We start from the raw sequence: 14,849 nt of genomic DNA, 5'->3' as shown, positions 1-14,849 counted from the left end.
ATTTCTTTTCCTCTCTTCCCAATCTCATTTCTAAATATCTTGTTATTTTAACTTGGTATTTCTGATTCTAATTTTCTAAGTGTATACATGTCTATGTAATTTGCTATGTTTCATGGCAAAACAATCAGCCTGAGAAGAATGGCATTTTTCCTTTTTATTGCTAGTACATTTCTCTCCCCGTTGGACTATAAAGTGAAGGTTAAGAATGTGTTAATTAAGGTATACAGGAGTTATTTCTTCACAGTCAGACTGTTAAGTGTCTCCTCTGGAAGAAAAGTGGGAAAAGCCTTCCAGATTCTCAGAAGCCCAGGTTTCTGCCCATAATTCTGCTGCCAACATGAGCTCGTAAGCTAACAAATTGATGACCTCTGAGACGGCCTATCTACAAAACAAGGAGGATGACTTTTTGTTGTTATTTTTCTTAATTTGTAATTTCAATTTTTTTAAAGTTGTTTTTTAATTTTAATTGGAAAGTGAGATATACAGAGAGGAGAAGAAACAGAGAGGAAGATCTTCTGTCCCTTGATTCACTCCTCAAACAGCCGCAATGACTGGAGCTGAGCAAATCTGAAGCCAGGGACCCGAAGCCTCCTGTGAGTCTCCCACGTGCGTGCAGGGTCCCAAGGCTTTGGGTCATCCTTGATTGTTTTGAGATCATTAATAACAATTTGGGCGATGACACAAGTGAGCCTCAAAAACCACTAATTGAAGGAAAGAATCCTCCACCAATACGAAAGTCTGCAAGTTCAGCAGGGGTGGTCTTGGCCAGCTAGCCTTGTGGACATGACAGAGGCAGTTTTAAGAGAAAGAGAAAATGTGCAAAGACCCCGCAGGCTATTTCATGGCTGTATATCATTACTTCGGCCAGATTCTGTTGGTTGAGGAGTCAGCAAATTGTGATGGGAGAATCTGCAGCCACACTGAAAACATCTAGACAGAGCCAGAGGTGAAGGTTTGGGGAAGTTGTAGAAACCACAATGTGTGAATCTTAGTTTTGTCCTATCTGGCCTTATAACTCTACCTTCAAAAATTAGCCGAAGTAGGAGAAAGACTTTCTGAGGAAAAGATATTCTGAAAATAGGATTGAGAAAACTTACCTAAAATACAGTTTCTTAAATATTCAGAGAATCTTTGCAAGTGACACCCATACCACAGGATAATTTCCGTTAAGGAACCCATACAATAATAATGAGAAAATTTGTGCAAATCTACCTGATTTGTCTGTGGCATGCAAAACCATGATTAACTAGACAAATACTCTATTCATCTAGCTTCTTCTGGCTTTGAATTTTTTGCCAAAAAATTTCTCCCCAGGTATGGTGCTGACTCAAGACTATACCCTAAGACATTAAGTCATACTGCTTTCCAATCATTTGTATATCAATTCAAAACTATTAGGTAATAAGATCTAACAATGTAACTTGCATCTTTAAGTCATTTAAATAAGATTGACACAAATTAGGCTAAATAGCTGTTTAATACTCAATTGTATGTTTCTGCTTAATAATTTAGTTTTGATGAGCTGGAAGAAGCAGCAATTTAGTGTAGTGGGAGACAGTCAAAATGAGTAAGTATACACTAACGAATATTTTGGTGTGAAGAATATACACACAGATAAAAAAACTCATAGGGTAGCTGCTGTGAAAAATTTCAAAATTTGTATGAAGTGGATATGAGATGGGATAAGGACATAGTGAGGGTGAGGAGGAACAATAATAACAACAGAGAATTAGACTTCCAAAAATGGTAGAATGCTACAATGAAGAGATAAGCACAGTAAGAAAGGATGCAGAACAATCTACAAGTATTTGAAATAATTTGTTACATATAGCTCTGTGTCCAACAGCAGAGACAATGAGTTCATGTTCTGGTGAGTGTGATCTGAGATGACAGCCAGTGAAATTTCACCACAATTGTTGCAGAAATGTTAAAATGGACTTCAGAAACAAACAAAAATGTCAAAGCAAGGCCAGAGGACACGAGGGTCAGGTTGAACCTAGTTGTCCCACCATGTAGTGGATCTAGGGAAATCATCACACAGATGACTGATCAGTAATGCTGATCACTGCCCCAAATCAAAGGCTCAAGCCTTCGATAACCATTCAGAAATATCTATTTAACTAAAATTATTGAAAACACTCTCAGCGTGTTGGAACTCAATGTTGCAAGACAGCATTTTGATACTTGTCAATAGTACGAGCTTTATGAACATTTTCATCTGATATCTCTTTCCCTGCTGATCCGCATGTTCTAGTATGCAAATACTTCTCAGTTCTTTGAAAGTGCATTAAGTCTAGGAGGCTCAATGCTGTAGGGTGGCATTCAGTCTCCCAGAGTAGTAATTTACTAAATAGTAGGGTGGGGTACTCTCTCTCTGGCATCCAAGGAAGTGAACTGAAGCACAGAAATAGGGGCCTTTTTCATGTTCAAAAGAGCTTATTATAGAACTGTGGCAGAAGATCCAGTGAATACAGGGCAAGAGTACTACATAAAATAGAAAAGTGGGTTTCGCTTTGATAATATATTATTTCCAATTGGCTAATAAAAGGAAAATGGCATATAAAAAGCGTGCAATTTTGCTAATTAGATCAGCATGATCTCTGTAGTCTTCTCCAAAAGTATTCAATACTTTAAGCTATTTAAAACCATTTATCCCTTTCTGAAAGGAGCTAAATGGAGAGCACACTTTTGATGGTGGGTATAGCTTTCCTTTTATCTAGGACAAAGCATTTCTCTCATACTTACCAAACATCTCGTCTTCAAGTAACAGGGATTTATTTTGCATCACTTCAAGTTGCCCTGTCTGCCAAAATGATCCATGTTCAATTACTTTTAGAATGACTGGAACAACTCAATTCAATTGTGCTTCCCCCACCCAGGAATTTTTAAAGGCAGGGAAATTGTTTTAATATTTTGAAAGGCATCCATTAAGATGACTCCACTTAAGGCACTAAGTAGTTTAATGGCATTTTCAGTGCTACGCAAAATATTCTAACCATGGAGAAAAATACAGCTAATATGTAGGAGTTCATTAACTTCAAAAGATATGCCTGGCAGATGGAAGTCTAACGCAGCAGCAAGAAAATTCTGAGTAGTTAGTAGAGACTTTATTATTTTTTTAAATTTTAATGGAAATAAATAGGACAAAATGATTACTCTAAGCATCTACTTGACAAGTAATCATATTGGGATTGGGTTTATAGAAATCAGAATTGATCTATAAAGTTGCAGCACAGACATACAATCGTTTTTTAAACTTAATGTGTCTAAGGAAACATTTTAATGAAATTACTATGAAATGTTAAATTAAATACAGACCAGAGTCCGTGTTGCAAGAGAATGACATTGGAAGAATAATTTCAATAAGGCACATTACATGCAAGTCTAGTTTTTCATGTGTCTTGTAGTTTCTACATTTTCTTTCTGTCAGTACCAGAAAGTGACTAAATCACAAAAAAACAAAGCAAAGTAAATGAAATGAGATCAGAGATTGGACTCAGAGGAAGCATTCACCTGAAGCCTGGGTTCTTCTAATTTGCTTGCAAGGAACAGAGTATTTCCCAGAATACTTATTTACTTTGAAGATAAATCATGTTGCTGGCCAGCCTTCATTTACTTTTCCCAAAGATTGTGTTTCCTTCACATCAGACAATGCTAATAACTAATTCTCCTCAAAGGAAGCATTAAAAAAGAAACCTTTGATCTAACTTTTGAATGGAATCATAAATACATCAGACTACCAAAATGGGTGTATTTATTTTCAACTCATCCAAATTATATAACTATTCAGTTTCTATTTCCAGCATATTTGAAAATGGATAATATGACACATATAAAGAGAAACAACTTCCATTTGTCATTCAGCATTTTAAAGGGAATTGTGACAAACGTTCGAAGTAAAATATTATTGGTACAGACTGTCCTATGTTAAATTCCCTATGATGCAAACCAAAACAAAATTCATTTTCAACAAATAATCTTCATAAGCTACTATCATGAGAAATTTTAAGTCTTTACATTTGCATTTCTGTTTGTTCTTATACATGTATCAAGTCAAAAAGGAAAAAAATTACTAAAATGGAAATTCTTCCATTTTCCTAAATCTGTCAGACCAAATATGCCAAAAAGGAATATCTGTATACCTAAAGATATAATGTACATTCATAAAACTATAAAATAAATCTCTAAAGCAGAAGAAATTGATTTTTATTATTAACATTTGCAGATATATTAGATAAGGACATAGAGATCATTTTCTTCTCCTCTGCTTCTGAAAGTACAAGCATTGTGGAATAGTAAGATACAATAGTGAAAAGAAGTTTAGTTTCAATGAGGAAGGGAGAGCTCATAATACTCTCCTAGCGATACAAAATTAAGATGATAGAAATGACTATTTTAAGATGTAATTGTTCCCAACCAATGCCAATGCAAGTCTGTTTAAGTCTATAATTATCTAACAAACTTTTCAGTACAATGTGATTTTTTTCCCCCAAAGAGGAGTTGGGGTGTTACATCTCAGAGTAAAGGTGCATGAAGCAGAGAACATACACTCTTAGAAGCACTGGGAGAATAGAGGGGAAGCCTGAAGGATAGTAGAAAAAGCATATCAGGAAATACCGCTATTTTAAATAGTTCCTTAGCACATCAAGGAGTAGGTAGCACACCACGCAGTCTTTCAGACGCCAGGAGGGAAATATGAAAGGCACATCAAGAAGCAGTGAAGTTAATCAGTTCAATATTTGTTTGACTTTCGGAAATGACCTCTATTTCTCTGTTAAGTTCACGTAAAGATAACAAATCATGTATCTGTTTTCTCTTGAGCTTCACTGAGATTTCTTTTCAAACAACTGTGTTTACTTCATCATCTGAGAAATTTACAATATCAGTTGCTATCTGGTTGTTTTCTGGTACTTTGCTTGGTGAGGTCACTGTTCTGGACACCTTGCTGATTTACAACATCGTGCACTTAGGTGTTAGAATATGTTTTCCAGTCTTCATAGTTTGACTTATTTATGGCTGTACCTCCAGAATTATTAACAAGTCAGATAATTTTATCTCAGTATGTGAGCCCTTCTGCTATTTCATCATTAGATAGTGCTCTAAATTAAGGTTTGCAGTTGGTGTATTAGTTAGAATGAGTTGTGGATATGTCTGTAATAAAGGATAGTTCATTCCTTCAAGCATCTCTTGTGAAGGAGTTAGGCCGAGACAAATTGGTCCCGCAGTCACCAATACCACAGTGCTACATCGTACCAAGAACCCACTGTTTGAGATCAGTCTAGTCTTGGGGGCAAATACCAAAGCCTGTAATGCTGTGGGCTATCTGTGCTAAGTTAGACTCCCAGATGAAGCTGGCTGCGATATAAGCCCAACCAACTGGGGCCATGCAACTGCACTGGGAATCAGGTAGTTCCAGAGATTGTATCCTTAGACACTGGCTTTGGATCAGTCAGGGATCATCATGATAAATGGATTGTTCAGTTTACCAGTCGGGAACTGAATCTGTGGTTTGATGCTGTCTGACCAAGATTGAGAGAAGAAATAAAGAAAACTGCACCTCCTTGACTACACAGGCAGACATCAAGCTGGTTCATGCCTGGATATCTTTTTTACTGACCACTGCATAATCTTAGATGTACATTCCAAGCCCAGGAGAGGATGACAATAACACATGCTGTGACATATCCATCCTGGCAGGGTATAGTTCTCCATACTGGCCTCTTCCAGCTATCAGAAAAATCTGGAGGCTTCACTGGTAAGCAGTGGTCAGGGGATAGAGGCATTCATTTTTACTGGGTGATGTGTCTCACTGTGGGAGCCAGCGAAACTCTGAGCTCTAAGGCAAAATTCTAAGGTCTATTTCCTACCTTACTCCTTCAGCAGCTGGAGTCTTGCTCCACTATCCAGTGGATGACAGGAGAGGGATGGTGACAGGCTGTTGTTACTTAATTAAACAGGGTGCAAAGGATTTGGAGGTAATTCCAGGAGTCTGGGATCTGAGTATCCCATCAGGCTGCTGTTTTCATCGAGAGGCAAGCATGACACTGGATTTCAAGTCTATGGAGTGGACTTACTTTCCTCTGCTCCCTACAAACAGAAAGCTTTTGATCCTGCATGCTTGTAGTTAGGAAAGGGGCAACAAAGGCAACTCTCCCTCCTCCTGCTCTCACTGTATCTTTGCTTATTGTTAGACTAAAATTAGGCATTGTAGTTTTACCCCGGCTTCCTTAGTTTTGTGTAGGTGACGTGGTGCTTGAAAAGTTCTACAAATTACTGAATTGAGATGTGATCACAAGGGCCTCTTATTTCGTTGCTCCACCCAGGGCTCAACCCAGAGCTGTCAGGAATTACAGGAAGAGTGTGAAGCTCTGAGGAACACCCAAAGAAACTAAGAGGGTTTAGCAAGGACTAATACAAAGAATTCCAATGGTCTGTGAGTCATATGGGCTGCCTGGCTCTGGAGTAATTAAGCTTATGTGAACAGGGCCCCAAGGAGGATCTGATAAGAAAAATTTTTGCTGGCTGGATTCTGAACAAGTTGTTTGGAATTCAAAATAAGACTTACCCAAAGAAGACTCCAGTGGAAAGCAGAGAAGCAAGGTTGTGAGAGACCATGGCAAGCTGATTCAACACGCAAGCAAATCTAAAAGGAGAGAGGTGCAGTGTGACCATGCAGGACAGACAGGAAGGCATTAAATTCACAGAAGAAGTAACACAGTTAATTCAATAGCTAAGAAAGCAAGTATAAGCTCCCTGGAAAGATGAGTTATGCATGCAGCCCATGTGTGCCAAACACAATAGGAAAAACATCCCTTAAAAAAAAAGAACTTCAATTATATATATTGCAAGTGGGGATCTGGGGATTTAAAGATTCAAAATTAGGTACTTTTTACTAATATGTAGTAACATAACACTTGGCTAAACATATTCATTTACATGAAGTTATCCAGGTAATTGGTTTTGAGAAGTAATAATGTGAGATATATTTTTACCCTATGACTTATAGATTGGTATTCTTTAAATATCTGATTTACAGGGAAAATGCACAAAATTACATTAAGAAATGTAATGAGCCTAAAAAATTAGTAACACAAATATTAAATATTGTGAATGCAGACTGTAGTGAGGCAACAGCCTGAACTGCATAACACATCAGCTTCACCCAAACACACATGCTTCATGCCTCTGGGAGCACCCCTGTGAAGCTTGCAATTCGATTCCTTTTTCCACGCAGCCTTCATGCTCTCCCAGAACATCACTGCATAGGCTGATTTCCATCACCTCCCAGACTCACACAAAATTTCATTAGTGTCAGAAGCTTGCTTCTTCCCCTGGGCTGGTGATCCACAAACATATACATTTGGTGCTGGTAATAGGGAAGAAAATCCGCCTCAGCCTATCTCACATAGTCATACACCCCCTTCCCTGAAGTCCCAGGGGCCACCACAGCTTCCCAAATGGACTTTGGGTTTCATAATCTACTCATCATTGGAGGAAAGATACATTATTTAGACCTAGGAAGGGCTTGTAGGAAGAAGGATTTTTTATTTTTTTTTCTGAAAAATATTGTTTTTAATATTCTTTAAAGTACCCTGACTTGATTTAAAAATGTAGAGTCATCCATGTGGTCTTAATGTTAAATCAAACTCTTCCATTAAACTGCCTTTCCCAGTCTTGCACAAGATCCTAACAGCATTGAACAAATACTAAACATTCAAAATTCAGTTATATGGGCACAACTATCTAAGTCATGTAGATGTTTCATAAAGGGTGTTTGGTTATTCTGTTTCTATTTCAAATTTAGTATAGCATTAATGATATAAAAATGAGGAGGCAGATAATCCTTAAAACCCAGCAAGAAAAAGGAAAAAAACTATATTCAGAATTTCTTTCTAGAGAAACATCAAATGAAATTGAGATAAAGTAAAAACAATTATGATTTTCTCAGCATGTTTTGCTTGAATATTTAGGAAAATTTCTTAAACACAGTGAAAACACTTCTAGAACGCAGCCTTTCTCTTTCCACATCAGAATAGTTATTTCAATGAAGTATTCTATGTTCTTTAGAAAATTCTAATGTCATTTGTGAGATTTTACAACCAAACATAGTCCCAATAGCCTAACAGACATGACTGACAAACTACAAGATAGGGGCTGGCACAATGGCACAAGAGGTTACTGTTCTACCCATGATCTTGGCACCCCAGGTAAGCACCAGTTCACGTCTCACCTGCTCTACCACTGCTCCACTCCCTGCTGGTAGCCTGGGAAAGCAGTGGAGGATGAGCCAAATCATCCTCTTTGGGATGACCTGGAAGGAACTCCCCACTCCTGGCTTCGGATGGGCTCAGCTCCAGCCATTGCGACTGTTTGCAAAGTGAACCAGCAAATGAAAAATGCCTTTTTTTCTCTCTTTCTCTTTTTCTGTCTCTCCTCTTTGTCTGTAAATCTGCCTGACAAATTAAAATAAATAGACTTTAAAAAATGTAAACTGAAACATGAAAAAGAAAATGTCCAACTCTTTAGGGCAAAAATACAAATAATTAACTTGATATGATATTTATTTCCCTGTTTATAGGACGAGGTATTTATTTCCCTATATTAATATGCATATACACATATATTATGTGCATAAACTTGTACTCATAAATATACAGACACATACATAGTATACATTAGATATCGATGGAGTCAACTTATACACCTTAAATATTAAATATGCTTGTGTGTATAACTCAAATTATATACCATAAATAGGGGAAATAAACATTTATGCATGTGTTGTAATTCAATAAGGTCAAGATATTTAAATTAAAAAGAAAGAAAATCATCAATATATATTCATCATTGTAACCATAGACTCATGAAGTCATCATCAGTTCATGGGCAACTTTCCAGGTAAGAATTTGATGAGAAATATAATATTTCCACAGTCTTAAAGTATGTCCTGAATCAATACTCATTAGTACGGTTATTAATAAACAAACATTAATGTTGCATGTTATAGCTGTACAGTTTTACATAAATCCTGGTAGTGTTGAAAATGAATAGCTGATGCCATACCATTTGAATTTTCAATGAATTTATTGAAGAAGAACAAGAGGGGGCGAGGGAGAGAAGGAGATTCCATCTGCTAGTTTACTCCTCAAATTACCACATTAGCTATAACTAGACTGGGCTGAAAAAAGATTTATCTTCTATGCTGATTGGACCAAAGAATATAATTTACCTTGCGGGCTGATGATCAATCATAGCTACCAGAAAGCCACATTGGGACAATGGAGGTTTGAATCCCATTGACAGGAAAGCAGGAAACAAACAAAAAGAACATTAGTGTCTACAGTTCCCCATCTTCAATGGTAAGCTGAACCACAGTAATGCAGGAAAGCAATGCGTTGATAACTACAATAAGCAGGAGGCAGCGCAAGAGGCAAGCTGAGAGTTCATGGTGAACATCCCTTCCCAGAACTGCCAACTCTCAGCACAGACACCAGCTGAGCTTTTATGCACACTTCCTTTTTCACGTAGCAACCAGGCACTCAAATTGGAACACAGGAGAACAGATGAGAATTCAAAGGAGGGGGCTCTCCTTGAGGGGTTCACTATGCTTGACAAAGTTTTTGAATCTGAACAATTTTCTAGTCAACAGGGAAGCCAAGACTGCATGGGGAAGACACAGATTGACCAACAATGACCTTATTCTAACATAAAGGCAGCAAAAAGCCTTAGGAGTATGCAACTACTTATAAGTATTTCTTCACATAAAAAATAAAACTTTCTTGGGCCCGGCAGCGTGGCCTGGCGGCTTAAGTCCTCGCCTTGGAAGCCCCGGGATCCCATATGGGCGCCGGTTCTGGTCCCAGCAGCTCCACTTCCCATCCGGCTCCCTGCTTGTGGCCTGGGAAGGCGGTTGAGGACGGCCCAATGCATTGGGACACTGCACCCGTGTGGGAGACCTGGAAGAGGTTCCTGGTTCCCGGCTTCAGATCGGCGCGCATCAGCCCGTTGCGGCTCACTTGGGGAGTGAAACATCGGACGGAAGATCTTCCTCTCTGTCTCTCCTCCTCTGTGTATATCTGGCTGTAATTAAATGAATAAATCTTTAAAAAAATAAAATAAAATAAAATAAAACTTTCAGCAGTACCAAGAAGGAATTTTATCAAATGAAATGTACACTCTCAGCCCAAGGTTAGTGAGTAGGCATCAAGTTCATACGTAAGAAAAAGTGTCTGCATGACTGTGAGAACTACAGTGACAGCTGAAGTTTCAAGTCTTCAAAAAGTATAACATGTCATATAAAACTCAGAGGCAAAGATAAAGAATATAAACAAATACAATTTAATTCTTATTGACTTAGGATGATGGTTTTGTCTCACACGCCTAGAATTCCAGAGACAGTGACTCTTCTAAGCAAAGTAAATTAGCATCTCTACAGTGTTAGCTAAAGTCCAAGATCTTAGTGACTCTTTTCTTCTATCTGCAGCACTGGGTTTATTTCTGCTTATTATTCTAAATAATCATCTAGAGTGATCTCAATCATGTGCCTATTTCATCCCTTACATCGGACAGTAAACTCAGAGAAAGTCTGTCTCCCAACATACAATATTAATTTTTCTTCCAATGATATTAGAGTACAATGGCACACCTACTTACACTTAGACTAATATTTACCATCAAAAGGAATGGTATTTGCTGGTTGGCATAAATATACTAGAGATATTCAATACTCAAAGCCAGACACATTGAAGCATCCTCAGGGTCATTAGCAAGAATGTACTGTTCTATTTAACACATCTATTAGGAAGGCAGAATGTAGAAGGAAATTGCTAACGTAGAATGAAACTGTGGTATATCACAATTTCAGGACATAAAGTGACAAACTAAAAATGAGGCTTAACAATACAATTTAAAATTGAAAATATACTAACTGAATTTTTTTTCCACAGAATCAGACTTCTGACATAAAAATTCTGATGGAATACCTGAATCCTATATCAGTGCCTAGGTTCAGATCCTGGCTCCACAATTCTCTTATCTTTTCACTGTGCTCTCAGAGAGGCAGCTAGTCATGGCTCAACTGGTTGAATTCATGCCACCCAAGAAGGAAACCCAGATTGAGTATCTATGTCCTAGCATGGCCTGCCTGATTGAGTTGTTGTGGGCATTTGGCCAGTGAAGAAGAGATGGGAGGTCTCCTTCCATCAGTCTGTCTATATTACTTGGCCAATCTAGCTTTTAAAATAAATAAAATTAAAAAGCACTTAAAATGTTAATATTTTAAAGTTTTGTTGAGATAGCTGAACAATTGTATATTTGGATACAATTGAATATATACATAATTATGTTTATGTTATATATCCATTGCAAAATGATGAACACACTCAATTCATGAATCAATCTATCACCTTTTATTTACAGTAACAGTGTTAATGCCTACTGTAATGTTTCAACAAAAATTGATTTAGTAATTAATCTAACATTTTTAAATTATCACATAATTTTAAAAAGCAGCAGATTTTCTAAAAGAAAAAGAAGGTAAAAGAGAGGAAAATGCAGTTGGTTGCTATAAGAGACATAGACAAATCAGGCAACAAAAATGAGTAAGAACACGGCAAGAAGACTTTCTTCAACTTTCTAAGGCTTAGAATCTACTTTTTAAATAAAGGCACTGAATTTAAAATCTCTCAGTTCAAAAATTCCATAATTCTATAAGCCTTCATTCCAGGTTTATGAATTAATCTTTCCATTTCATGCTTAAAATGTGAAAGCAAGTTGAACTTTTTCTAGCGAATGAGTAATTTTGAGAACAAGTCTGACACAAACTTGTATAATTGGGAAAGATTGTGTAAAAGAAAAGAGAAGATAGCATACATATAATATTATTTTTTACTTTAATAAATACTTGAAATATCCCTCAGTAATGTTAATGACAACCACACTTATACAGACATAAACTCTGACAGAACAATCTTTCTACTTATTATAGACACAACACAGAAATTTTGAAAGGATCCTTAAATTTTAAAAAGAGAAGACGGTCATACTCACTTTTAGCAGCAGATCATGTTGTCCGGTGTTTAGCCACCATGTAGTTTTGATATTCCAAATATCTCCTCTGTTCCACACACTTATTTTTTTTAACTGGTATTTCCTTCTATTTGTGAATCCACATTAAAAAAATGTGTGCATTTAACCACCACAGAATTCAATCTTGACTGTGCTGGAAAATCACAAGTCAGTATTGATTGTCGAAGTAGCAGTAATTCAACAGAAGGAGCAGTGTTTTGAAAAATCTGCTTCATAATAGTCATTTTTCATTGTGAGACATTTACTGGAATGAAGATTAGAGCCTACGAATTCTTTTGGGTTAGTTCCAAATATTGACAATGAAATGCTTTTGCTGTTCAAAAGAAAAGTGCCATACCTAAGACAGGATAAAAAAAAATGTTGATATGAAAGAAAATCCACATGACGTTTGGGTTTAGTACTCAATTTAGATTCAAAGATGTCAATCATTTGTAATATGAGGTTACATCTATTTTTAATTTCTAATTTGATATACTGAAGAGATAAAGAATGAGTGATTACCAGAAAAAATACTTACGAACAACAAATAATCATATTCATGAAAAATGCATAAATGAATAAAAAATGCCCCAGGTATAATTTTTTGAGATATATAGGAAACTCTGTAGAATGTGGCTAATGGTCAGAAGAAATCATGAAAATAAAAGCACTTTTATATTTTGCTAAGAACTGGGTAATATCCATTCCTGCTAAGAACTGTATATTACCTGTTCAAAGTGCAACTCTGAAAACACTAAGCTATTTTATCAGTGAAATAGATGTCTGCTTTTAAGAAGCCTCTTAGAATCACTCTTGAGAAAATTGTATTTGTAGGACTCATTCATATGCTGCAGGATTATACAACTTCTTCTGAATTAATTTTATTTTGCAATTTGGAGAAAACTTTCGGAAAAGATACACCTGAATAAATGTGAATTTAAAATGATTAAGGAAGTCATTAGAATGGCATTTAAAATCAGAAAGAAATCACGATTTTACTCATTATTTCAGGAATACCACATAATGGCAATCACAGCTTTTGTGGATACCTCTCTTACTTAAAAAAACAAAAAACAAAAAACAAAAAAAACAAGGTAAGTGGCTATCGTATGTGGTGTATAAATATAAGCCTCCATCAGAATTGACAAAAAGTCTACTACTATAATCCAAATGAGATTCTGTACCTAGAGATAAAATTTCCAGGGACCTCTCCTTCATATCCAAACATAGAAAGCATTGGTTTGTGGAGGAAAAAAATCACATAAACCTATTCATAAAATGCAGTACAACCATCAGGCAGCTATAATTAATACATTATGTCCCATTTGCTTGACATATTTATGTGAAATAAGTTTACAAATGAACTGTTTTAAGTAGATACTTGACTATTCCACTTAGCGAATATTTCCCATCCCAGTGCTTTATGTCCTGTTTGGAGACAAAATGAAGAATCTTGGGAATTTTGGGGCTACTTTATATGTGACACAGATAATGTGTCCATGCGCTTGTGATAGGTTCCAGATGCCTTAGGTGATTACATGGAACAGTACAGAAAAAGAGGAGAAAAATTAGGAAAGGACAATGACTCAAAATATATAATAAATGTTCTTACATTCAGGAAATACATCAAATTCATTTTAAAATTAATACAGCAATGATGGGAATATTTACATCCTCAATATCTGTTAGCAATTATATTTAGCTGAAGACATCCCATGTCACAAGTTATCAGCTGATACGGTTGTCTCTATCAAAACAAAGAGCTCACCATCACCAACAGAATGTGTGTATGTCAATCAATTGATGCATGTCTAGACTTCTGGTCTTGTGGCTATCTACTGCTTCTCTAGACATATGCAGATTTAAACGTTAATATTTTGACATGACTGTCAAAATAAGATAGTAAAAATATTTTTCCTGTTTTTACCAATTTTTGCCATGTGTGCCTGTGTCCATTAATATTTAATATATATGTAGTAGGTATAAATATCATAGTAGAAATATGTACATCACTGTATATTTACATATACTACACATACACAAACCATAGCTGGGACTACCGATTGAGAGATCACATCAATCTTCTAGAAGAAAATGTCAAGGACATTAAATAAGCACCATAGTACAATCATTCCAAAAATAAGAAAGCTTAAATATTTAACAACATAGAATTAGAATATCATAACATATATATCAAAGTAGGAGAATAAAAAAGAATAAGATTATTTCTAGAAAATTCATTTCAATGATTGGATGCTTATAGAGGTCACTCACTGAAATAGGAAAGAGAAAAAAGAAGCTAGTGTCTGCTGGTACAGAAGTAGAAGGGAGGTAAATGAAGTTTCATGGTTATATACATATACGCCTGGCGCAGTGGCCTAGCAGCTGAAGTCCCTGCCTTACATGCACCAGTATCCCATTTGGGCTCCAGTTCTAATCCCGGCAGCCCTGCTTCCCATCCAGCTCCCTGACTGGACCTGGGAAAGCAAAGGATGGCCCAAAGCCTTGGAACCCTTCACCCACTTGGGAGACCCACAAAGAACTGATGGTTTCTGGCTCCTGGCTTCGGATTGGCTCAGCTCCAGCCATTGCAACCACTTGGGGAGTGAATCACCAGACAGAAGATCTTCCTCTCTGCCTCTCTGTCTCTCCCCCCTCTGTATATTTGACTTTCCAAACAAACAAACAAACAAACAAAACTATTGGTTTCTGTCAGGCTATTGGGACAACTGCCTATAAACTAGGAGAGAAGCATATCTGATACTGGGAAGTTAATCATGATA

The sequence above is a fragment of the Ochotona princeps genome, chromosome 13, assembly GCF_030435755.1.
Source record: "Ochotona princeps isolate mOchPri1 chromosome 13, mOchPri1.hap1, whole genome shotgun sequence".
Lineage (NCBI taxonomy): Eukaryota > Metazoa > Chordata > Mammalia > Lagomorpha > Ochotonidae > Ochotona > Ochotona princeps.
The sequence above is the reverse complement of the archived record's forward strand: the minus strand, read 5'-3'. Positions refer to the sequence as shown.